Here is a 25958-nt window from a genome sequence, read left to right on the forward strand (position 1 = left end):
ATGTCCACATAACCACAGGGCCACACTATCAACCAAATAGATTTATATGTCACCTATACCACAATACAAAAATTATTTATGGGGTGACTAAGTTATACTCAGTCCACAATCCAGAATATCCTCAAAACTTGAAAATAAAGTTGCCCCTTAGAGGGTAAAATAATCAGAATTTAGAGATAACAGACAAGATTAGGCAGCTATAAAATTAAATAAAATATAAATGTGTCTAAAAAGATGGTATCAAGAAGCCATGAGTATATGTCTAAACAAAGAACAATGCTCACAGTGAGTTTATTTATACTGAACAAAAATGCCACAACCCAAATTTTCATCAATAGGAACAAAGATAAATTGTAGGATATTCAAACAATGGAATACTACTCATGAATAAAAAAAATTGGAGATCAGGCATGGTGGTGCACATCTATAATCCCAGCACTTGGGAAGCTGAGACAGGAGACTTACAGGGTGGAGACCAGACTCAGCAATAGAGTAAGACTCTAAACAACTTAGTGAGACCCTGTTTCAAATAAGAAAATTAAAAGACTTAGGGGTAAAAGCTCAGAGGCAGAATGTTTCTCAGTTCAATTCCCAGTACCACCAAAAAAAAGAAAGAAACTGGAGGTGGGGGAAGACCATGACTAAAATGTATGTTAAATTTTTTGATTGATAAATAATGATATATTGTAGGTGGTACAATCGATGTGGTATTTAGATTCATATGCACACCAAGGAATAATTAAGCTAATTAACATATCCATTTTCTCATCTTGGTGATAAGGATATTAGAATTCAGTTTCTCAGCAATTTTAAAACATAGTTATCCCTATATATCTGTGAGGGATTGGTTGCAGGAACTCATCCCCGAGCATTCTAAAATCTACAGATTCTGAAGTCCGATATATAAAGCAATGTAATACTGGCATTTAACCAAAGCAATCCTCCAATATGCTTTAAATCATCTCTAAATTATATATATGTATATATATATATATATACATACATATATATATATATGTGTGTGTGTAATACAATGTAAATAAGAGTTGTTTAGAAAACATTGAATAGGAAAAAAGTATGTATACATTCAGTACAGTCACAATATTTTGTCAAATATTTTTTCTTTTTTCTTTCCTTTTTTTTTTTTTGGTGGTACTGGGGTTCCTGGAAACCCTCATCCGGGCTACACTCCCAGACCTATTTTTATATTTTTATTTGGAAACAGGGTCTCTTAAGTCAGAGAGGCTGGCTTTGAACCTGCACAATCCTCCTGTCTGCACCTCCCAAGCACTGGGGTTACAAGTGTGTACCACCACGCCCGGCTTATCAAATATTTTCTATGTGCAGTTAGTTGAATCTGAAAATAAATATGGAGGGCTGACTCCATATAACACATTGTATTAATCAGAGCCACCACACTGTCCAATAGATCTCAAAAAGGTATTCTTCATATCTAACTAAAACTATGTACCCTATGACTAACCTGAAATGCATTTAATGTAAAAGAAAGCTGCATCTTAAAATGTGGTCCTTTTTAAGCAATGAAACTTGTTTTTTAATTCCTCAAGTATGTATTCTACTAGTTTTTTCTGCTAAGAATGTTCCAAGGCCCTCTTTATCTAGTAACAAAATCTATTCTCCCCATTGAACAGGGATAGGCATGACCCTAGCCAGGCCAATCAGAAAACACCACACCCTATACACAGCATACAACCCATCCTAAGCCAATCAGAGAATGACATTCCTAGGCCCATAATCCACAAGTCTTTAAGTGAATGCCACCCTTAATTCATGGTGCTTGGTGTAGGGATAGCTTGACACATTCAGCTGGGAAAAAGTCCTGCTGGCCCATTAAGTTCCATAGAGCTCTGGTAGAAGGCTGCCTTTTGCCTCTGAAGATTAATTGAGGCTACTGAAAGCTACATTCTCTGCCACATGTAGGATACATGTAAGAGATTATGAAGATGCCATTCATAGACATTCAGACAAGAGATAGAATTCATTACTCTAAGTCCAACTGATCTCTATTATTGGTAGATTCCATACTTGTGAATCTGTCTACTCAACGAAATTTGTAACCACAAGATCAATGCTTAGACTGTTTTTTTACTGTAGTAACATATGCAAACAAACTAAAAAATTGAGTCCTCCCCCCATACACCCATTCCTCACTAAAGCTTCTTGTTTTAATTATTTTAAGGCCTATTTAGTGTGTGTGTGTGTGTGTGTGTGAGAGAGAGAGAGAGAGAGAGAGAGAGAGAGAGAGATTGATTGATTTTGATATCTAAAATGACCTCTAAGCAAAGAGCTAAAGTGCTGTTTAATGTCACTAGGTGCAAGAAATTGTGCCTTAGAGAGAAAATGTGTGTGTTAGGTAAGTTCCTTCATTCACAACTTATGGTTTTGGCATAAATTCAATGTTAATTAATCAACAATAGGATACACCCTAAAAAGAAAGAAGAAATGTACCCATTGATTAGACCACCCAGGAAAGGGCCAAAGTAACATCTATAATTGAAGCTATGGAAAAGACTGAAAAGCAGCTATCTCTGTAAACTGGTGAGGTAATGACCAATAAAAAAACAAAAAGCACAGCAGACAACACTGGTGTGAGGCTGAAAGCCAAACATTTACTATCACATTACCTGGGTTAGGAAAATGTTATACCTTTTTCAACTAGTGTTTTATTATAAAGAAATACACAATGATTTGTAAGTAATACGTACTAAATAAAATGCATAGAAATGATATACACATAAAGCTAAATTATGCATTGATGATGACAAAAATGCTGTGGCCAGAAGCTTATAGATACCTATAACTTTATGGAGCTAGGACAATGAGAATCAACTAATAAATAACACACACACACATATGTACACACATGTGTAAGAAAAACTGTCAAATCACCCTTTTTGTTGTTTATTCAAATTGAATATTTTCACTTGCAATTAAAAAACAAAAAACCTCCTAACCAGGGCTGCAGGGGCAGCTCACTGGTGAAGAATTTCTCTAGCATGTTCCAGACCCTGGGTTCAATCTTCAGCACTGCAATTAAACAAGCAAACAAATAAAACCTCCTGAGTGATATTAATAATTATGGCATTAATAACAGCAAATAAGACTTTATATGAGTTTACTCTGGTCTGACATTTTCCACATACTTCACAGATATTAACTCATTTAATGCTCTGTGAGTAGCCAGGCATGGAGGTGCACACTTGTAATCCTAGCACTAGGGAGGCTGAGACAGGAGAATCTTGCAGGTTTGAACCAAGCTTCGGTTACTTAGTGAGGCTCTCAGCAACTTAGTGAGACCCTGTTTCCAGATAAAACACAAAATAGGTCTGAGAGTATAGCCTGGAGGTAGAAAGCCCCTGGATTCCACTCCCAGTACCACAAAAATAAATAAATAAAAATAAAAAGTAAAAATAATACTCTGTGAATTAGTTACTGATATTCTGATCTCTAGTATACAGATGAAGAAAGTAAAACAACAACAAAAAAGGACAAAGAAAAGGAAAAGTGAGGCACAGAGATATGAAACAACTAATCACATACTCAGGTAGTGGCAAAAGTAGAATTAAACCCAGACGACATGTTCTAAACCACTGGACTATACAGTAGGGAGCCTAGAAAATAGACAGTCAAAGGGTCCACCTTTGCAATGTGTCCCCGGCACTATTCAGAGAGAACAGATACTCTCATCTGTCAACCGGGCTATCTAATCTGTTAAGTATTTATTTCCCAATAGTGAAAAGGGCTGGGTCAGACTCCACACCAGTCAATAAATTCACCCAGCTTTTTACCTTTCTTAGGTTCCATGACTTAGAAAGTAAACTAAAATATTTTGGTTTCCAGGACAGATCCAGTAGAATCGACAGTAGCAGGGATAAACATGGCGACCAGCTGGCCAAAGCATCCCAGCCTTCTTGGCATCGCTCCTTCTATTTATTAATTTGACATTCTGGGTCTATCGGCCTTTTGTAAGTTTATTCAGCATGAGTCAGCCTTGAGAGTCAGCTGAACTCTGGATGCTCTGGCCAAGTACAATCCTAGGTGAGCAGCCTAAAAGATGGCCTTGTCTCTGGTTGACTACTGGAAATAATTTATAAATAAAGATACTAAAAAGGACCAATGCTTTAAATTAAAAAAAAAAACTTCAAAAATCCTTCCCACCTGAGTTATAATCAAGGAATCCTCAAGAAATCAAATAAAATCTGCTTCTAAAGAGAATGAAATAGCAACCACAAGCAGGATGTAGCCCTATGAATGGATTATCAATACTAAACAAATATATGGTCTAGGTCATCTCTGCCAAAGTGATACCTGGTTTTTAGGGGAGAGTTCAGCACACTAAAAAGAAGCCAGCCACTAATTCAGCTTTCACTTGAAAGAACTGTCTAGTTGAAACCCTACTCTGGTAGCTGCTGGTGCTCAGGAATAACAAGAGTCTGTTTCACTGGGCATTTTAACTTCCTGCCTTTCCCACCTATTTTCCCACATTGTCTTTCCCTTGGTCCTAGAGTAGGTTCTTTTATTTCCCTTCCAAACACATATTTACGAAAATACTATATAAATACAAATATTTATACAAATACTACTCTCAGCTATTCCACACCACCTGAGTTACAGCCCCTCCATTTCCTGCCTCTTATTTTCCCATCACAGAACAAAAGATGACTTTTCAAGAATAACTTTCTCTTGATGTCACCTGGTATTTTCCTCAGTCATTCTACTATCCTTGATAAAAGATTTAGGATACTCTTAACGAGCAAAAGAACTTAAATTCAAGCTGAGTTAACTACATGCTAGCTGGGAAACCTAAAAAAGATGTTTAACCTTTTTCCTAAGCCCGTTTCCTTTTTCTAAAATGAAGAGAAGAATGACAGGGTGCTATAAGGATTAATGAGTAAGTGCATGTAAAAAGTGCTTTGCATGGTGCCTGGCATGTAGTAGTACATGGCCAACAAAGGTCATTTGCTGTAATCATTCTAACTCCAACTCCTACTGCCCCACTTTGAGATCTCAGCAGACAGGACAGTTTCCTATAGAGGCTGAGAGTGTGACTCCTTTCTCCCTTCACTGTGATTAGCATTAGCTATGTTCTGCCAAATCTTCACTACAGCAAAGCAGCATTTCCACCATCTGCCATAATTTTCATGAAGGGGATTTGAGGTTGCTAGGAGGAAGTTTTTTGTATGTGTTTTCTCTTAAAAGAAAAAAAATCAGTAGCCTGATTCTCTTCCTTTGTTTGAAAGTCACTGAAACCTAAATAACATTCAAGCAGGACTTTAATCTCATTTAAAATAGGGATAAGCTTCCTTCCAAATAAGCTTAGAAACAAATACCTCAATGGTGATATGTATGGAGGGGTCTTTTCAAAAGCAGGAAAGGCAATGTCCAAGGCTTTACTGCTTGGCAGGTACTCCCTAAATCCAAGTGTTAAATAAATTTGGAGCCAAAACTCAATTACAGAATTAATTCCAGTAACAAAGAAAATTCATTCTAATGACTTGCTTTATTGTCAAATTCTCCCGCCAGCAGCAGAAGTGACATAAAAAGCAAACAGAAGTTTTCAGCAATGTGAATCTGCTCCCACCTGGTTCCTTCCTCACCTTGGCTGGACAGTGGTCCTCTGACCCTTTCAACCAACACTCCTGCCTCTCCTGTGATGATCCCTTTACAGGCTGTGCCTTCACTAACTGGTGCTGGCTTTGAAGAATTATCTCTCTGCTGTTTGCGTAAGCTATGGGGCTGGCTACCTTCAAAAGACATTCGACCAGCCTGGCAAGAATTTAAATTTTGACAGGATGTATAATAGCCAGAACTCTTAGACACAGCAGGTAAGCGCAAACTGGCATAACGACTTTGGAAAACAAGTGGGCATTACCTAGTAAAGATGGATATGTGAAGACTACACGGCACAGTTGCTTTACTCGTGGGCATACCACCAGCACATTCAAATTGTTAAGAATATGTGGTGCTCCTGCACTTGATGAGAGCTGGAGATAAAGATAAGTATAACATGGAGACTTACAACTGGAACTGTCCACTAACCACTCTGGTAGCCAGTAGTCATATGAGGATAATGAGCACAGTGTGGCTAATACAACTGAAAAACTGGCTACTTTTTGTTTTGTCTTTTGTGTTCTTTTCTTTGTTTGATGCTGGACTTTGAATCTAGGGGTATTCTACCTCCAAGCTACACTCCTAGCCCTTTTAAAATTCCTTATTTTAAAACAGGGTCTCACTAAGTTGCTGAGGCTGGCCTTGACCCTGCAATCCTCGTGTTTCAGCCTCTCAAGTACTTGGATTACAAGTGTATGCCACAATACCTGGCTGAAATTTTAATAGTATTTACTTTTAATGATAATGTGGCCACATGTGGCTAGGAGCTATCTTATCATACAATGCAGTCAGAAACTCATGACTATATACACCAAGACATGTTGATTTCAACATATCAGAGATAGGAAAAAATAAGTACATAAATAAAAAACAGATAAACTGTGGCACATGCATAAAATAGAATATTGTACAGCAAAGACAAATAAATTAACTCCATCTATAAACATCCTGGATCAGCAAGGCATGGTGGTACATACCTGTAATCCCAGTACTTGGGAAGGTGAGATAGGAGGATCACAGGTTCAAGACCAATCTCAGCAATTTAGCAAGAAACTCAGCAATTTAATGAGACCCTGTTTAAAAAATAAAATGCCGGGGTGGTGCCTACGCTTGGGAGGCAAGACAGGAGGATCACGCAGGTTCGAAGCCAGCCTTGCTGGCATAAGAGACCCTGTTTCAAAAAAAAAATTATATATATATAAAATTTTAGGTCTGAGAGTGTAGCCCGGAGGTAGAAGGTTTCCATCCCCAGTACCAAAAAAATAAAATAAAAGAGTTGGGGATGTAGGTCATAGTTTGAATACCCCTGGGTCCAGTCCCCAGTACTATTCACACATATAAATAAATAAATAAATAAATAAAATTTAAAAAACTGTTGTATCAAAGAATTCAGAGTACTTTAAGCTTAAACACAAATGTAACAAATCTACTATTTGAAGATAAATACACTAATTGTGGTAAAGCTTTAAGAAAAGAAAAAAATCACAAACACAAAATACAAGATAATGATTATGGAGGCAGCAGGATTTAAGAAACATTCTGGAAGAAGCATGAAGGTAGGAGCTTCAATAGCAGGGCTAATGTTCTATTTCTGTCCTATTATATTTCTTAACATATATATATATATATATATATATATATATATATATATATATACTATTTTATCTTTACAAACACCTCATAATAAAAAAAATGAGTATTGCTGAAATAGTATCACTGTTTTTTGCATTTCTTCCACCAACACCCCCTCCCAGTGCACCCAGGAAGCCACTGAAGAGGAACCAGGTTTTACCAACCTCTGTGTCTCTAGTCTCAGCAGAGTACAGGAGCACAGAAGGCTTTCCACATTTGATAGATTCCCTATGCAATAACAAAAAATAAATGCATTGTCCTCTCACCCCATTTTAGCAGATCTGAAAGTAGAATGCCTTTTATAACTGAAGCTGCCATTGGTTGGTGTGAATCAATATCACCACATGGGCAAGGATGCAGCTCAAGCCTATTATGCAAGGTCTTGGGTTTGAAAAAAAAAAAAAAAAAACCAGCATGCTAAAACTGATAGCATGGAATTCTCATGAAATGGATAGCATGGACTGACCTTCTTTTGTTCACTTCTCCATAAAGACTAGTGTCTGGCACATAATATGGGCACAATAAAAAGTTTCTGAACAAGATGGGCATGGTGGCACACATCTAGAATCCCAATACTCAGGAGGCTGAGACAAGAATCACATATTCAAGACCAACCTCAGCAAGTTAGCAAGACTCTCAGCAACCTAGCAAGACCCTGTTTCAAAACAAAAAAGGGCTGAAGGTTCAATCCACAGTAGCACACACAACACACACACACACACACACACACACACACACACACACAAAGTTTCTGAACAAAGAAGAAGTAATATGTACTATGACTATATGCCCTATATGTGTCTAGAGTTGTGCTAAAAACTTTAAAAAATCACTTAATTTATCCAATATCAAGCCAAAGATAGAGAACAGCCAGAACTCTTACACAGGTAATGAGAATATAAATTGGCATAACCACTTTGGAACTCCCACGATTAGCAGGATTAAGTCACTGACCCAAAAACATGTAAATAAGTAACTGAAATGGAAATTTACTAAGTCAAAGGCAGGATTCAAATCCCCTTTCCCAGACTTTCCTAGACTTCCATGCTATTAAATATGACACTATACTACCTCTCAAAAAGAGGCAAGCCACAAAGTCACACCCTTTCTCTAATTTTAAAAATAAAAGTTCAAAGAGGAAATTATACACAATAGGTGATCTCATATTAGCTCAATCACTGGTGATGTTTATAGGCAACTAAAACTTCAGTTAGCCAGAAGGGGGAGGGGTACGTGACCCAATCTCAACAGAATTAACCAGACTTTACTCCAGGTTGACCCTGGTTTATGATAAAACCAGGTCACTTACATAGAAACACATGTCCCTGCCACCACCAACTATTATTTCTAAATATAGTAAATGTCTAAAGGGAGCAGAGTTATATCATCAAAGGGATCATCTTATTAAAGAGGCCTTAGCAGTTCATTTGATCCAACCTTTAGGCAAGAGACTTACATTCCGAACCTAATTTTAATGGCAGCTGAGGCCTTGAAGGGCCAAGTAACTGGTTCTCTAAGAAGCTAGTGGTTGAAGCAGAGACCAGAAACCAGGTCTCTCACCTCCTGGGCTCACCTTGTTCTCTTCACTATCTCAGAGCAGAAGAAAAGCATCAAGATTTGTTAGGGTCCTTCTAGGCAGCTATATCCAGATTTTACATAATCTCAATCCTCTTTTCAATTCTGTGAGTTAGGTGTCATCTCCATTTACAAAATGAGAAAACTAAGGTTCAGAGAAATAAAGTGGTTCACCACAGATCACACGCTTGGTATTTGAATTAGAAGCCAGAACTGATCTGCCTCACTTTGGTGAGATACAAGTTAAAGAAATAATCATTAACAATAATTCACAACCCTGCAAAGTGCTTTCACATGATAAAAAGAAAAAAACAGGAGTAAACTTCTGAAAATACAAATATATTTATTATCAAGCTTGAATATCCCCCCAATACTGTACCTCAAGACTGGAGTTTGGTTAAGATAACCTCAAAACAACCTTGAAGATGTTAGTCATCTCTAAAGGTGAACTAAAGCCACTGACACCACCTTCTAAAATTCCTACCATTTGATAGGATGTAGTAAAAATAGCATTATTTTGAATTCTCCCATCTTTGTAGGTTAGAAAGATAAGTTTTTGGACAATAAGTCTGGTTTTTCCACATAATGACACATATTATAGCTTTATTGTCACAACTGCTATGAAGACTTGCCTCTTTCATTCTTCTTCATTACCACATCCTCTAACGGGCAAAACAAGAGTCTGAGAGGCACCTCAAGTGTCTCAAAAGTCCTGCCTGATATCCAGAAATTAGCATCACTTTATTTCTACATTCTTAGGTAGAAAATCTCATTCCATCTGGAGAATATTACTTTTATTTCTGAAACTGTTGCAAAACTCTTTTATCTCCAGTAGGGGTGCTACTTTCACTATGTATAGAAATGTTTTTAATTGGTTATGAAAATCGTAAAAAATTTAAATTTGTTCCTCAGAATGAAATGCCATAATCAATGACTTCAACCACACTATTTGAAACATTTTGGAATCCCTACTTCTTTCAAAAAATGAGACCCCAGCTACCTAGTGAACAAGTATGACTGGATGTGGACTAGATGTGTTTGCCTGGTTTTTTTCATACCAAAGGAGTTTTACCAACGAGGTTTCTAACCTTGATTTCTACCTTATATCTTCTACAGAAGGTTCCTAGCCTGGATGGGGGTCAGTGAAATGGAATCTGCAATTTACCTATTTTGCCTTTCTGATTTATAATGCCACTCCCTCCTCCACCAGGGCACAGGAAACCACAAAAAGAGAAAGCTTCACAGTAATCTGCCTACTAAAACATAACACCCCGTCTCCAGTCGTTGCATTTTAAAAGGCTGTTAATTCTGATTTTATTTCACTTTTCTTCTTTCCCAATCTAGAGTTAAAAATCAGCTCATTTGATGCTATCAAGTCATCAAAGGAAAGGTTCTAGAAATAGCTTCCTATTTGCGGAAAGAGCCAGAAGGCACACAAAAATGGAAGAGAGCGCTTGAATCGTCCTTCCCAAAGCATTCCGTGGGTGAAGAATCCAAGCAAAATCCTGGAAATCGCAGCTATCCAATAAGAGACTTCCTAATGGATCTGACATCTAAAGTAAATGGATTTGCGCTGATTTGACATCTAAAGTAAAATTTCATGAAAGAGGAGCCAGAAACGGTGACAGAGCACCAGCAAAGTTCAAATAGTTATCCCCGGGAGCCCCGGCACGCACGCCCGGCCTCGGACACGGTGGCCTGAGGTCCGGTCTCCGGTCTCTGCAGGCAGGTTCAGCCTTTCCAGGTTACACACGCCTCCTCCGTCCAGCAGCCCCGGTCGGCCCACGCCGCACGTCTCCCCGCGACTCCAGGTCGCACCTGCCCAGGCACTTACGTGCGCTCGCTCACACGTGCACACACGCACACGTGCACACTCGCACTCACACCTGGGCCGGACCCCGCCCCGCGCCGAGGGCGGGCTGCAGCCGGGAGCGGCGGCCGGGCGGGCAGGTGGGTGGCGCGGGGCCCCGCAGGTGGGTGGCGCCGGCCCGGCCCCGCCGGCGGCGCTGTCATCGCGGGCGCGGTCCCCGCGTCCTCCGCGCAAAGTGCCCGCGGCGCCGCACGCCCGGGACGCCCAGGCCTCGCCGGCCCGCGCCCCGCGCCCCGAGGCCGCCGGAGCCCCCGAGGCGAGCCGGGCAGGGGCGCGGGAGGCGGCGGAGGGTCTCCGTTTGACTTTCTGCGTCGCTCCTCCCCGCGGGCTGCGGGCACCGGGGCGGGGACGCTCCCATTTTGAAGGCTCCCTCAGCCATTCCCCAGAGGGCAAACCCCGGCCAGCCCGGGAGCGCCCTCGCCCGCAGCGGCCCGGCGCGGAGGTCGCGGGAGGTGCCCCGCAGCTGCCCCCCGGGGAGCCGCGCGCCGACAGCCGCCCCGGGCGAGCCTCGGCGGCTGCAGCTCCGCCGAGCCCCCCGGACCCCGGCCCCCGCCCCGCGCACCTCGGCAGCCGCCGAACCGCAGCTCGGGATTCCGGCTGTCACAGCCCCTCCGGCCGGGAACCGGGTTTCTCCGTTTTCGGCGTCACAATAATAAGGAAGTTTCCCCGCAAGCCTGCGGGCGGCGGAATGCACTGGGTGATTGACTTCGCTCCCGACCAATAAGCGTTCTTCTCGGGTGAGCACCCACCAATAGTGGCCGCGGCAGCGCGGGCCGGAGGCGGGGCGGCGCCGGCCGCGGGCGGGAGGCGGGGAAAGGCCCAGGCTGGAGAGAGGGCGGCGCGGGCGGCGGGAGGTGACAGGACTCGCGGGGCGGGCGAGCCCGGAGCGGACAGCGAGGCTCCGAGCCACCGGCTGCAATAAAACTGCCCTTCCCGGCATGGAAGCGAAGGGACTGATCGCCGGTTTTTTTTTTTTAATTTATTTGTTTTAGAGTCGGGCTCTGGTTTCTATTATTTATGCAGAGGTGACCGAAAACCTCGGGAGTGGGGTGAAAAAAGCTAGCGGATGACAGACGAAGGCGAGTGCTGGAGTGCCCCGCTTTACCGTCCCGGGAGGACCGCGGGAAGTGCGGAGCCGAAACGCGGAGTGAAAGGAGAGGCGGGAAGGAGGTCCGCTGCAGCGGCGGTCGCTGCCAGCGCCCTTCAGGAGAGTTGGGAAAGGAAGTGGAGAGCGGTGCAGCAAGAGAACGGAGAGCTTGAAGGAGCTCGAAAAAGAGAGTTATTGAGTACAAGATCACAAATGATCGTCTGAAAGATACCCTGAGACTAAGCCCCAGAAACGACGAAAAAAAGAAGTTTGTTCTCCTTCACTTTCCTAGCACTGCAGCTCAGGGCTTCCTCCTCCTCCCCAAGGTCACTAGTGCTTTTAGATTCGCCCTGGCCCTGATCTGATCCACAGATAATCTTTTGGAGAAGACAGTCTGAGAAGGTGACTTCCTGTGTCTGCCCTCCTTAGATGGGAGCTGCAGAACACTGGGAAATTTCTGCTTTCACCCAAAGGGATGACTCTCCTAAGTGGAAGAATTTTACAGGCTAGCATTTGGACCAGGACAATTCTTTTCAAGGACATTTAAATCGCCTTAGGTCTGCAGTGACCTGCTCTGAGAACCTAACAAATTGACCAAGCAGAAAGAAAGTTGGGGTGTTTGGATTGATCTTGTGGTGCTGGGAATTGAACCCCGTAATAGTCTACCACTGAGCTACATCCTCAGCCCTTTTTTAATATTTTGAGACAGGGTCTCGCTAAGTTTCACAGGCTGTGCAACGGGGATCCTCTTACCTCAGCCTGCTCACAAGTCTCCAACTTATGATCCTCCTCTTACCCTATCTCCTGAGTAGCCTGAATTGTAGGTGTCACAGTGCTGACCCCCCCCCCAAAAAAAAAAGTTTTGAGGAGTGATGTATCCTGGGAATGAGATAGTATTGGCTGCATGTGAACCCTCAGTGAAATAAAGCAAACTCTGAGACAAGAAAGATAAAGAAGCAAAATCTCAGTTATCAGGTAGCTAAGGTAACCAAAGAAAATAAGACAAATCTTTGAAATCTGAATTCATACTGGTCACCTTTAGAAACTGGGAACAAGAAAAATATAATTCACTTATGCTCCAGATGTGTGACAGTTTTACAAAAGTTCGGTCTATTACAAAGACATAAACCCAATTCAGAGATGGTATTGCAGAAAAGAACTGGGGAAATGGCCAAAGAGGAATCATAGTGGAAAGAAAGGTAGATGAGAAGTGACTGGCATCCTAGTTTCATGGATCAAATATGCAGTATGTAATCGACCAGTATTCAGGCTGGTATGTCTGGCCCATGGCTCAAGTGTTTTCCACATAAAATTTTATTTTGAGGGAAAGGTCAGTTATCAAAGATTCAACCCCAGATGTAGGAGTGTTATCTAAATAAACTAAGGCATTGTAAGCTTCCTTACCAAATTAAAGCTGGAACCCTAGGAACATACTCATGTAGAACAAACAGTGACAATAGGCCAGTACTTGTGGTGGTGGTGGGAGGAGTTAGTGGGTGTTGAACCCAGGCCAATCTACCACTGAGCTAGGTTCCCAGCCCCCCCCCCAGCCACCCCCATTTTTTAGATAGGGCCTTGTAAATTGCCCAGCTGGACTGAAACTTGTGATCCTCCTTCCTCAGCCTCCTAAGTAACCGGGATTATAGGAATGTACCACTATATATTTCTCATTTTCTTAATTGAACCAATGAAAAATGACTGTTTCGCAAGCAAATCCTGCTCCCTTTACAAAACAAAAAAAAAATGGCTTTAAATGCCCCACTACCAGTAATAGTTCTAATAGCATATATTCAAACTGATTTGAAGAGGCCATGAGATTTCCATTTTAATAGCTCCCATCTTCCATTCATTTCTTTTTGACTTACCATATTTTCTGATTAAAATACTATATAACCGAGATTCTATAACTTCGGTCCCCATGAATACATTGGTAAGCAAAACAGCACATCTGGGGAGAGGGAAGGCAGACACAAACCAAATAATTGCATCAAGGAGTATGTAGTTTCTAACCATGATGAATTTTACAGAAAAAAAAAGAGATTCACTAGATGCAGTGGAGCATCCCTGTAATTCCAGCTATTCAAGAGACAGAGGCAAGAGAACCACAAGTTCAAGGCCAGCCTAAGCAATTTTGCAAGACCCTGTCACAAAATAATGATTAAAAAAATAAAAAGGGCTAGGGATATAGCACAGTTGTAGAGTGCTTGCTTAGCATGCATTGTGAAACCCTAGGTTTTCTCCCCACAACCAAAGAAAGAAAAGAAAAAGAAAAACAAGGTTAAAAAATAAAACCCTTAGCCAGGAGTGATGGAACATACCTGCAATCTCAATACTTAGGAGGCTGAGACAAGAGGACTGCAAGGTTCAAGGCTAGTCTCATCAACTTAGTAAGGCCCTGTCTCACAATTTAAATAAAAACAGAGCTGGGGGTGCCACTCAGAGGTAGAATGACACTGGGCTCAATCCGCCATAGCAAATAAATAAAAGCCTTCATAAATCCTCGCCATGATTTTTGATGGGAAAGGATCATGTGGTGTAGCCCCATCACTAGGCAAACGAGGAATCCTCCTTCCTGACAGAATGCTGCCCAGAAGCGGCTGCATTTCCACCTGAATACAGGCTGATTTGCTTCATTCTTCAGAGCTCTCTTCATAAAATGCATATGCCTACTTTGAATTCAAGGAAATTTTCAATAGAATACAAATATCACTTAATAATGATTGTTTTTCTGTGTTTATCTTACTTGTCCTGTAAAAATTCACTTAGTAAACTTAGAAGCAGACAGATGGACTTCTGATATCTTGGCTGAAATTGGTGGAGGAAAAACAGGTCAGCCATGACAGATAAACTTTTGAAGAATATGGTTCTTGTGTAGGAGGTAAAGGCACTGACTATCTGACAGGCCAAGCATGTATGTACCTTACATGGCTTCCTAATGACAAAGGTGTTTCTTAATCAACCCCCCCAAAAAACAAAAGAAGTACTTATTTTCTCAGTCTAGTCAATACTTGTAAGAAAATCAGTTGTAAACCCATTTTCGTGCGTGTGTGTGTGTGTGTGTGTGTGTGTGTTACTGGGAACTAAACCCAGGGGCCTTCTACCTCTAAACTATACCTTTAGCCCTTTTTACTCCTTGTTTTTGAAAGAGCGTCTCTCTGGGTTGCTGAGAGTCTCAGTACTTGCTGAGGCTTTTCTCAAACCTGCAATTCTCCTGTCTCAATCTCCCAAGTACTGAGATTGCAGGCATGTACTATCATGCCTGGCTTTTCTCACTGTTTTTGGTTGTTAATAAAGTCTACCCAAAAGGCCAATATATATACTCAGGCTAATATTTTTTAAACCTCTCCTATACCACCCAGCAATAATTAATATGACAAATATAAGAAAAACATCACGGTAAATCAATCTTGCCATTAACCAAATAATTATTAAGCATTATTGAATATGTTCTATGTGTAGTAATGCTAGATAAGGAGCATCATTTATGACTACAAAGAGCTTATAGTCCTTAGGACTGTTCTTTTAATTTTTGAAGCTGTCCCATAAGTATACTTTTTTCTTTCTCTTTAACTGTCTCCTCACCCCTCCACATTATTTTTTTTAAAGCCATTTGGATGAGGCACAAGAACCTTACCTTAATAATAAAAAGCTCGTCATTATCATATAAGTTAAGATTTATTCATGTTAACAGGATGTGGGTGGCTGGACATTGTCTGCAGAAGCCTTCAGGTTGAGCTTGTTTCTGAAGATTTCATGCAATAATGCCTTTAGGAAGTGAAATCTTTTGTGAAACTTTCTCTTTTCTTTAGAGCCCCAAAATCGTATTCCTGGAAATCTGCTATGACTGGGCTGACAAAATGACTGTGAAGGGGTGCAAACCACGAAATCATACATGAAATTAAAGTGAAAGCAAGGGCAGTTTTTATTCAGGCACAGAATAGATTTGCAAACTGGAAGACACAGTTTCAGTTAGAAACTAAATTAAATGTTCTATTGAGGGTGAAGGGGACTAGGTTTTTAAAGGGATAAAAGGGCAACAATGGAGTAAGATGAAGTAACTTGTTTTGAATGATTTTCTGTTGACCCTGCTAGTTACACAAGTTGTTTTGAATGATTTAGATTAGTACTGGAGTCTATTCACACATTAAGCTATACACGATTGGTTGCTAGGGCGCTATCTTGAGGGGATCACCTGTAAGTAGTAAGTCTTTTTCAGCAGCAAGACAACAGAAGTCCTATGATTAGAAACTGGCAATCTGTAGTCCTGCAAGCACCGTCTTTCCAAACAGAATTTTTCATCTGGAACTTACAATTTGAGGGACTTTATGTCTGTAAGGCAAACTGCAGCCTGTCAAATGTGATCTCTGAGATTCACAGAAATTCTTCTCTCTCTCTCTCTCACTCTCTCTCTCCAAACTGCAGCCATCTTCATTTTTATTTCCACAGGGAAATGTAGTAAAGATTATATTTGTCACCGTGTAGCTGCATACTGCACATATATTTTAAATGCCAAAATGCCAGCAGTTGTTTAATCCCTCTAGATACAAAGAAAGATAGTCTTCACAAATTGTGTAAAATCACAAACCTGGGGAAAAAAACCCTTTTCTTTGAAGTCTTACTAAATCTGGGTCAAATGGAACTTAAGAAATCTTATTTTATCTGAGGAAAGCTAAAGCGAGCATGTGGAATTTCAAGAGGGCATATATCGAACATTAGACAGCTTTATTGGTTGGTTATAAGACCTGGAAACAGACACACATAATAAATAGTTTGTTATCATGACATGCTATGTGAAATGTGCTGTCCCTTGTAGCGATGCATAGTTCATATTATAGGAAGCATGGTGAATGGTCACAACATTTTCCTCAGTCTAAACAAAAGCAGTTACAGGGTGATGGCTTCATAGATTTCTACCCCAGATTTACTGAATAAACATGTACCTTTAGCATACCCCCAAAATAAAGGGGGTTCAAACTGTAAAACTGATTATATATATATGATATTGTATAATTCACTTAATAGAAATTTATAAGATGTGAAATAATACTGTGTTTCCAGATAATAATAATGTCTGTGTTTCCAGAATTTGTGACATGCTTTTTATAAAAGGAGACTGATAAATAGGTATTTAACTTTCTATTAGCCTTCAACATTTTGTTTTCTACCTATATGTAGGTAAAAAGCCCAGTGAATTCTGCCATTACATTTACTTTTAAGTTGGCAATCAACAGATTGTTCTGGTGTTACAGATACTGTAGATTTTGTATTTGATTCTGTTACCCTTTTTCCATTGACTCTTGAAAGCCCAGAGCAAAAAGTACATTTGTACAGAATCTTTTTGCATGCATGCATTTGAAGATGTAACCTCCAGTTTCCTTTTAACTTTCCTATGTCATTTTCCCAAGATACTGATTTTTTTATGTACTTAAAAATTAAAAAGCAATTGGCGCTGGGGTTGTAGTACTGAAATCCTAGTACTTAGAAGGCTGAAACAAAATAATAGCAAGTTTGAGGCCAGCCTTGGCCACTTAGTGACATCCTCAGAAAGTTATTAAGATCCTATTGAAATTTTTTAAAAAGGGCTTACAGTGGAGCCTGAAGGTATAATGCCCCTGGATTCCATTCCCGGTACCAGAAAAAGCAAAAAGAAAGAAAGAAAGCTTGTTTTTCTGTTTTATTTTTTTCACAGATGCAATATATATTCACTAAACAAAATATGTTAAATCCATGTAAGAAAAAAGAAAATCTGCCCATTCAGCATCCACATTTAGTTCTTAATAGTTCTGGAACTTCCCAATGCAGATACACACAACTTTTAAAGTGGCTTGTTCTATACATAATCTTGTTCACTCTTCTTCCAACATTTATTGAACATCTTCAATAGAATTAAATACTGTTCTATAACATCAGGATTTTTTCTAGTCCTGGAAGGGCTGCACCTAGGGGTGTTCTACCACTACTAAGCTTCATTCCCAGCTCTTTTTATTTTCATTTTTAAATTTTAATTCGGGGTTTCACTAAGTTGCCCAGGCTAGCCTCAAACTTGGATCCTCCTGCCTGCTCCTCCCAAGTAACTGAGATTTGGGTCCTGTGCCATCAAGCCGGCCTTCTATAGCATCATTTTAAACAACTTCATGGTATCTGCAGAGATATATTGTCAAATGTATATACTGACAAAATGGATATATTATCATTTATTTAACCAATTGCTTCTGGCACATGTTTAAATTGTTTTTTGTTTTGTTTTGTTTTGTTTTGTTTTGTTTGCAGTACTGGAGATAGAACCCAGGGGCATTCTACCTCTGAGTGACACCTCTAGCCCTAATTTTTTATTCTTTATTTGGAAACAGGGTCTCACTGATTTGCAGAGAGCCTCACTAAGTAGCTGAGGCTGGCCGCGAATCTGCAATCCTCCTGTCAGCCTCCTAAATGCTGGAATTACAAGCATGCACCACCACGCCTGGCTTAAATTATTTTTAATTCCTTGCTATTATAATTATACAATATAGCAAAACATAGTAGATATAGCTAAATTTTTGCCCTTGCTTTTGACTATTTCCTTAAAATAAATTCCTAAAAATAGAATTACTGGGTCAGGTAGGATGTGGATACAAGGCTTTGTAGTATACCAAGTTTCCCTAACAAAAGATGGCACCAACCAAACATACACAGTATCTGAATAGCTTATGTCTAGCTCCCTTATGGGTCATTTAAAAAAAAGAGAGTTTTTTTAAGCTGAGTACGGTGGCACATTTTTGTAATTCCAGTACTTGGGCGGCTGAGACAGAAGGATCACAGGTTTGGGGTCAGCCTTAGCAACCTAGTAGACCCTCAGTAACTTGGTAGACCCTCAGCAACTTAGTGAAACCCTATTTTAATAATAAAATAAGGCTGAAGGTGTAGCTCAGAGGTGAAATGCCTCTGGGTTTCATCCTCAGTACCAGTAACACAACACACACACACACACACACACACACACACACAAGTTTGCCACTCACCTGAAGAATTTACTAAATATATGGGGTATAGTCATGGTGGTGTATGCCTGTAATCTCAATACCTGGAAAACTAAGACAAGAGGATCACAGGCTCAAGCCCAATATGTGGTAACTTGGCAAGACCTAGTTTAATAAAAAAAAAAATTAAAGGTTGCTGAGGGTGTAGCTCAGCGTTAGAGTATCCCTAGGTTCAATCCTCGGTACTAAAAACATAAAAAAATAAATAAAACATATGAGGAATAAATAAAAAACCTAATGAGAAACAATGTGTACACATCTGAACATTAGCATAGGTAATGTTTCTAAATATTCATTTCAGAAATTACCTAAATGTCTAAAAATTTATGGTTAGGATTGTTGGTCCTTTGCCGAAATTCTGTTTTATGTCATGTGTTTTCCCCCAGTCCTCCTACATACCTGCCAAAAATAAAGGTTCCAGAAAGGAAGTTCTGTACAAACTCAAACTGTTGTTAATCATTTGGATCTTCAGTACACAGCACAAGCCAATAACAATGAATTGATGGTTCACCAAGTTCCCTAGCAAAATGAAAACCAGACAGTGTCAGAACTTATGTCATCAATAGAACGATAACCAGAGCTGATGTGTGTGTGTGTGTGTGTGTGTGTGTGTGTGTGTGTGTGTGTGTGTTGCTGGGGATTGAACCAGGTCTTGTGCATGCTAGGCAAGAGTCCTACCACTGCACTATACCCCCAGCCCCAGAGAAGGTATTTTATTGTCCACTTCTAAAAGGACAAAAGTATTATCATAATTTATAATACCAACTGTGGTCCAATCATCTTTGCCATCAATGATCTTGCTATGTACACCATAACAAGGAAAACAACCTTACTAACCAGTTTTTAAGATGGACTATACTTTGAGTTTTTTAGCCTGCTATGATCTGATTTGTGTTCCCCTCCTCTGAATTCCAATGTTGAAATCCTAACCACCCTCATTAAGGTAGATTAATTACCCCCCAATTTAAGGTAAGGTGTCTTCAGCACAATTTTTGCTACTATGACAGAATTCCACAGACTGAGTGATTTTGTTTTGTTTTGTTTTTGTTTTGGTACTGGGGATTGAACCCAGGAGTGTTCTACTACTGATCCACACTCCCATCTCTTTTAATTTTTTTTAAATTTTGAATTAGAGCTTCTTTATGTTATCTCATGCTAGAGAAGATGAGGAGGGTATTAGAAGATGAGGCCTTTGGGACATGGATTGGTCATGAGAGCAGAACCCTCATGACTGAGATTAGTGCCTTTATAAAAAAAAAAAAAAAAGACCCCAAAGAGCAAACTAGCCCTCTTCCCCAGGAGGGACACAGTGAGAAGGTGCCATCTAGGAGCTAGAAGATAGGTTCTCTCACCAGACACCAGGTTTTCTGGTACCTTGATCCTGTAATTCCCAGCCCCCAGAACTATGAGACATAAATTTATATTTATAGCTACCTAGTCTATGGTATTTTGTCACAAGAGCCTGAACAAACTAAAACAACCTTTAGGGGTAGAGTTGTACTTTTCCATCAAAGTTTTTGCCAGTTCCATTTTGTACTGACTGAAAAAAATTTTAAGGTAAGGTATCTGGTTTTTGCTACTATAACAGAATACCACAGACTAGGTGATTTTTATGTTGTTTTGTTTTGGTACTGAGGATTGAACCCAGGGGTGCTCTACCACTGATCTAATACTCCCATCCCTTTTTTATTTTTTATTTTTTCAAAATAGAGCTTAATTATGTTATTTCATGCTAGCCTGAAACCTTCCATCTTCCTGTCTCAATCTCCCAAGTCCTGAGATTCCAGGCCTGTGCCACTGAACTTAACTCAGTCTAGGTAATTTGTAATGAACGGAAGTTATTGGCCCACAGTTCTAGAGGCTAGGAAGTACAATGTCAGAGTACTGGCATCTGGCAAGGGCTTTTTTGGCTGTGTCATCACATGGCAGAAGGGCAAAAAGAGAGGACTCTTTTTACAACAGAGAAGAGTGAAAAGGCAAAAGAAGGCCCAAACCCATCCTTTTTTCAGTGGTATTTATTTCATTCATGACGGTGGAGACCTCATCACCTCTCAAACATTCCACTTCTTAACACTGTCAAATTGGCAATTACATTTCAACATGAATTTTGGAAGGGACACACATTCGAACCATAGAAGTACATAGTTGTCAGTTTAGAACCAGTTGAAATGACTTGCCCAATACCTGGAATGGAACACAAACCCTGTGCCTGTGGAGTTTTGTGTTCTAATGAATTTCATTGATGTTCCTAGAGTAAATGGCTTAGAATGTGTGATTGATTTGTTTCATTCTCAAATGTATGACCTCCTGAAATCTCTGAATGTGAAATTATTTGGAAATAGAGTCTTTGCAGACGTAATTCATTAAGATGAGTGATGCAGTTACAAGCAAAGAACACCAAGCCACCGTAGGAAGCCAGGAGAGAGGCAGGAAACCGATCCCGGAAAGTCATGAAACAGAGGAAAGCAACAATTGCTGACACTCTGATTATGGACTTCCAGTCATTGGAATTGTGGGAAAATAAATTTCTGAATGTGTAAGCCCCTTAGTTGGTGGTCCTTTGCTATAGTGGTCCTAGAAAAGTAGTATAGAGGCAAGGATGATAGTACAAAAGGTACCTATTTGCAGGCCGGCACAACACCTTTGTAGCATCTGTCACCAGGTTAATTGCCTGCCTTGACTGATTGTCCTGGCCTCCTTTTCCAAAGTTTCCTTCCTTGGAGAACACCATGTTGTTCTTCCCTAAGTGTCAACTCAGTCACAAAGAATTATGTTTTAGCTTGGTGTGGTGGTGCACACCTGTAATCCCAGTACTTGCGGGACTGAGACAGGTTTGAAGACAGCCTCAGCAACATAGTGAGACTCTCAGCAACCTTGTGAGATTCTGTTTCAAAACAAAAGAAAGGCCGGGCATGGTGGTGCATGCTTGTAATCCCCGAGTTTGGGAGGCTGAGACAAAAGGATGGCACAGGTTCGAAGCCAGCCTCAGCTACTTAGTGAGGCTCTCAGCAACTTAGTGAGACCCTGTTTCCAAATAAAGTATAAAATAGGTCTGGGAGTATAGCCCAAAGGTAGAAAGCCCCTGGTTTCCATTCCCAGTACCACAAAAAAAAAGGAAAAAAAAATTTTAAAGGCTGAGGGTATAGCTTGGAAGCCTCTAGGTTCAATCCTCAGTATTATAACAAAAAGAAAAAATTATGTTTCCAAACTGATAAAGTCTATTTATAGTCAGAGTGTATGAGACCCCTGTCACTAGAGCTTTCTATCAAGCACTGACATCTCTTTGAAAGCAAATATAGGTTAGAAAATATGTTTTATAAAGTGCTCCTCTCTACCTGATATTTTTGTTATAGTATGTCAAGCAATAGTTTCTTATCAGTTTCACTCAGAAAGCATATAAATTTATAAGATTGAACATTATATGAGTCTCAACATTAATGAAATTATTGTCATTTCAAAGAAAGTCATTATGTTTTCCTTAACATCACAGCAGAACAGGTACCCTTTCTGACTTAACCCTAACAGTAGAAGCTGAAAAATATTTACATTTATTTTACTTTCATATTGAAATTATATATATATATATATATATATATATATATATATTCCATAAAGCAAGACTAAACATTAAGGTGATACTTCTTGTCTATGAACAGGACCTGGACAAATCCTTCAATCCATAGGCAACTGATCAAGTGAAGACTATCGCCTAGACTATCGCCTTTCATATTAAAAGGAAATCTAGACACTATAACTTCTATTTCAAAATGCTTCAAGATTTTATTGTAAAACAAAATGAAAAAACTGTTAAGCTGCTTGAACATTTAGTTAGATACTGATATTCTTTACTGAGGTGAAAAATTTGGGGAAAGAAACAAATTTAGAATATAAATCAAGAGCTGCTATAGAAGAGTCCGGTTACCAAAGCCCAGGCCACCTGTGGAACAAAGAGAACTTTATTGAGTTGGACAGGCTGCACAGACACTGGCGGGTAGGAGTGGAAGGCCAGTAAGGCTGAGCTGAGAACAGGAGTTTCCACTCAGGGCTCAATCTGGAGCTTTCCTCCCCATGGGGATGATGTCACAGCCCTTCCATGTGACTCCTGCCCAGTATCGATTGTCCATCAACACTGCACGGGGCCAGCAGAATTCCTGGATCTATTTCAGTTGAAAGTTTGACTTGTAACACTGGGAAGCAGGATCAGAGTTTTCAAACATAAACTAAGGAGGCCTTAACATGACATCCACAGCCTTTATAAAGGAAAAGGAGACATTCTGGATGTTCTAGTTGAAAATAAAAAAGAATATAAATCCAGAGTACCCATAAAGGTAGGTTCTTGAGGAAGTATCTATGTCTAAACTTCGCCTACCAGTCTATCCCCAGCACTTTATACTCTCTCGACATAGCAGAGTATTTATGGAATTAATAGATAGAAATTGAACTGGGTTTGATGACAATCCTGTAATATCCCCATCATTATTCTCCTATGAAAGGGAATTCATTAAAATTAAATACTAAATGGACATGGGTAGAGTTACAAGATGCATATTTCAAATTTATGCATGAAGTAACAGAGACAACTTAATATCTTCTACATAAAAGAGCCTTATGGAAAGCAAAGCATATTTTTATGGAATGTTCAATACAAGGAATGTCTGGTACCATAAACAAGGACTCAAGGAAAGAAAAAGTCCAAAGAATCCCACTATAGATGAGAGCTCTTTGTTATTGCTTAAATCTCTTTAGTTCTATTGTTTTAGAGCGCTGACTCTGAAAGACACTGCAGCCTTGTGCCACTGGCTTTTATTAGGCAGCAGAGCAAATAAGAGAGCATGTGACATCATCTTCATGTCAGCTGTTGACACTTGTCAGACTTGACAGGCTAAGGAGGAGCAACAGAGTGACATTGAAACCAAATTAGTGTTCAGCTTTTAACCTCTGTTATAATTAGACATAAAATGTCTCCTAAAGAGCTCATTTATTAATATTCAGGGTTGATGCGGTGGAGTCATGAGGTTGTAATCCCAGCAGTGGATTAATCCCTTAATCCATTCTAATGGATTTACCTGGGTTGTACCCTGTAGATTAGATCGGTATGCTGTGGCTGCAGGAAGTGGATACTTGGGGGTGCGGCCTTGGAGAGTATATATATGGTTCCTCCTCCCCCAGATCTCTCTTTCTTGCCTCCAGCTTCCTGATGTGAGGAGCACAGCCCATGTGTTCTCCCTCTGTTTGCCACCTGCCACCACACACTAAGACCTGCAGTCCTTGGCCTCACGTGGGCTGAACCCCAAAACCATAAGAAAATAAGTCTTCTTTCCTCTAAGTTACATGGTCAATTCTTTAGATTATGGCTGTGAGAATGTTGATGGGAACAACCTCTGAGGGCAAAGTAGTTTATAGCATAATCACATTAACATCCTATTTGCATGTTCCAACTCTACAAGATTATGGAATGAATATTTATTGTACGAAAAGGAAAAATCCTATACAGACAGATTCAGAATTGTGTACTCACTGGGGTTTTGCTGAACAGTATCAGAGTTCAATACTTTTCAAGAGGAAATTGGCATCTAGTGTCTTTATGATTCCAATTAAGGCTTTTCCAAATATTGGCACTGCCTGCCACTGAAAATTGGAAATTTGATCAGGGAGACCTCAGACTCAGTTAAATATATCCAGAGTTAAAGTTTTATATATCTTGTCTAAGTGAGTGAGTGAGTGAGTGTGTGTGTGTGTGTGTGTGTGTGTGTGTGTGATTGAACCCTAAGATGAGCCATAACAAGAAGTAATAGCTGAAGTACCTGCAGCTGCCCCAAAACAGCCAAGGCCACAGTGTTTGAAAATGCTGCTATTTGTGATGAGATTGCTCATTTTAAGGAAAAAATGCTTAAAGCAAAAAAAGAAAGCAGTTACTTGCTTAAAAAGCTCCTTCAACTTCAGGCTCTAACTGAAGGGGAAGTACAGGCTGCACGTCCTTCCACAGCTCCCGTTTACCCCTGATTTAGGGTGTGGTCAGGGAGTTGGACCCATTTCCAGACCCAGTAATGGAACTAAGGAACGATTTGGGAAGAAATCCAAGAAGGAAAAAAAGAAAAAGAAAAAGGCAAAGACAACCGCAAACGAAATGATCATCACTGATCCACCATCTTCCGTGATAAGAACACCATCTACCCGGTGGGCCACAGCAGTACTTGCATGAGTACACATCTCAGGAGTGTTTCTATACCTGTCAGATCAAGGGTGGTGGTGTGCAGCCTCTGTTTGACATTGTTCCTGAAGATGACCTCCAAAATGTTATTGTTGGTTCCTCCGCAGATGCTTGTCGTGCAGAACTGCTCAAGACCGTCAATGCTCCTACAGTGAAATTTAATGCCTAACCTGTTTCCATCAGAAGCTGACTTTTTTGGTTTTCTCACCCATCCATTCACTACCTGATCCAGAGTTGTCCAGGAGCTCGAAAATGTGTCAATTACCAGTGGGTGAAATTTGATGTGTGCAAACCTGGAGAAGGGCAGCTACCAAGGGACTGCCAGAGAATGATGCAGCGATGAACTTTGAAGTTATTCAGAGAGACACTTTGATGAAGATCATAATGATCCTCTGCCAAGAAGCCTTGAACCTCCCTGAGCTCCTACCTGCAACCTTTGTGTCTTCTTACCAGCCCAAGTTCCTGACCTGGGATCCTTGGCAGACACACACCTGCAGCACCTGAAATCTCCATTATAGTGCAGCCCCATTCAATCTTCAGGCTGAACAAAAAGGGACCCAACCCCACATCATTTTCATCATGATGAAATTTTAACTTAGATTAAAACTTGGAATATGTGGAAAAGCATGATTCAGCAGTAAAGATGTGAACACATTTTGCCACAGAGGTTCCTGTGGTGGCAGTTTACCCTGGGAAAAGCTTTGTTGCTTTATTATTAGTAATAAATTTATCTTATCAAGAAAATAAAAGAGACTAGCCTCAGCAACTTAGTGAGAACCTATTAAAAACAGAGAGAGAGAGAGAGAGAGAGAGAGAGAGAGAGAGAGAGAGAGAGAGAGAGAGAGAGTCTGAGCATAGTGGTGCATGCCTGTAATCCCAGTACTTGTGATAATAAAACAGGAGGATTGCAGGTTTGAAACCAACTTCAGCAACTTA

At 40.3% G+C, this 25958-nt stretch overlaps 1 pseudogene across 1 annotated transcript; it reads left to right on the forward strand.

Annotated features, from left to right (window-relative positions):
- Positions 1-21261: 21261 nt before the first annotated feature.
- Positions 21262-25526, forward strand: LOC308264057 (transforming growth factor beta regulator 1-like; annotated as a pseudogene). Its single transcript has 3 exons — positions 21262-21347; positions 23896-23953; positions 25000-25526. The product of its transcript is annotated as a transforming growth factor beta regulator 1-like (transcript).
- Positions 25527-25958: the final 432 nt, after the last annotated feature.

Source organism: Muscardinus avellanarius (assembly GCF_963383645.1).
Source record: "Muscardinus avellanarius genome assembly, chromosome: 6".
NCBI lineage: Eukaryota > Metazoa > Chordata > Mammalia > Rodentia > Gliridae > Muscardinus > Muscardinus avellanarius.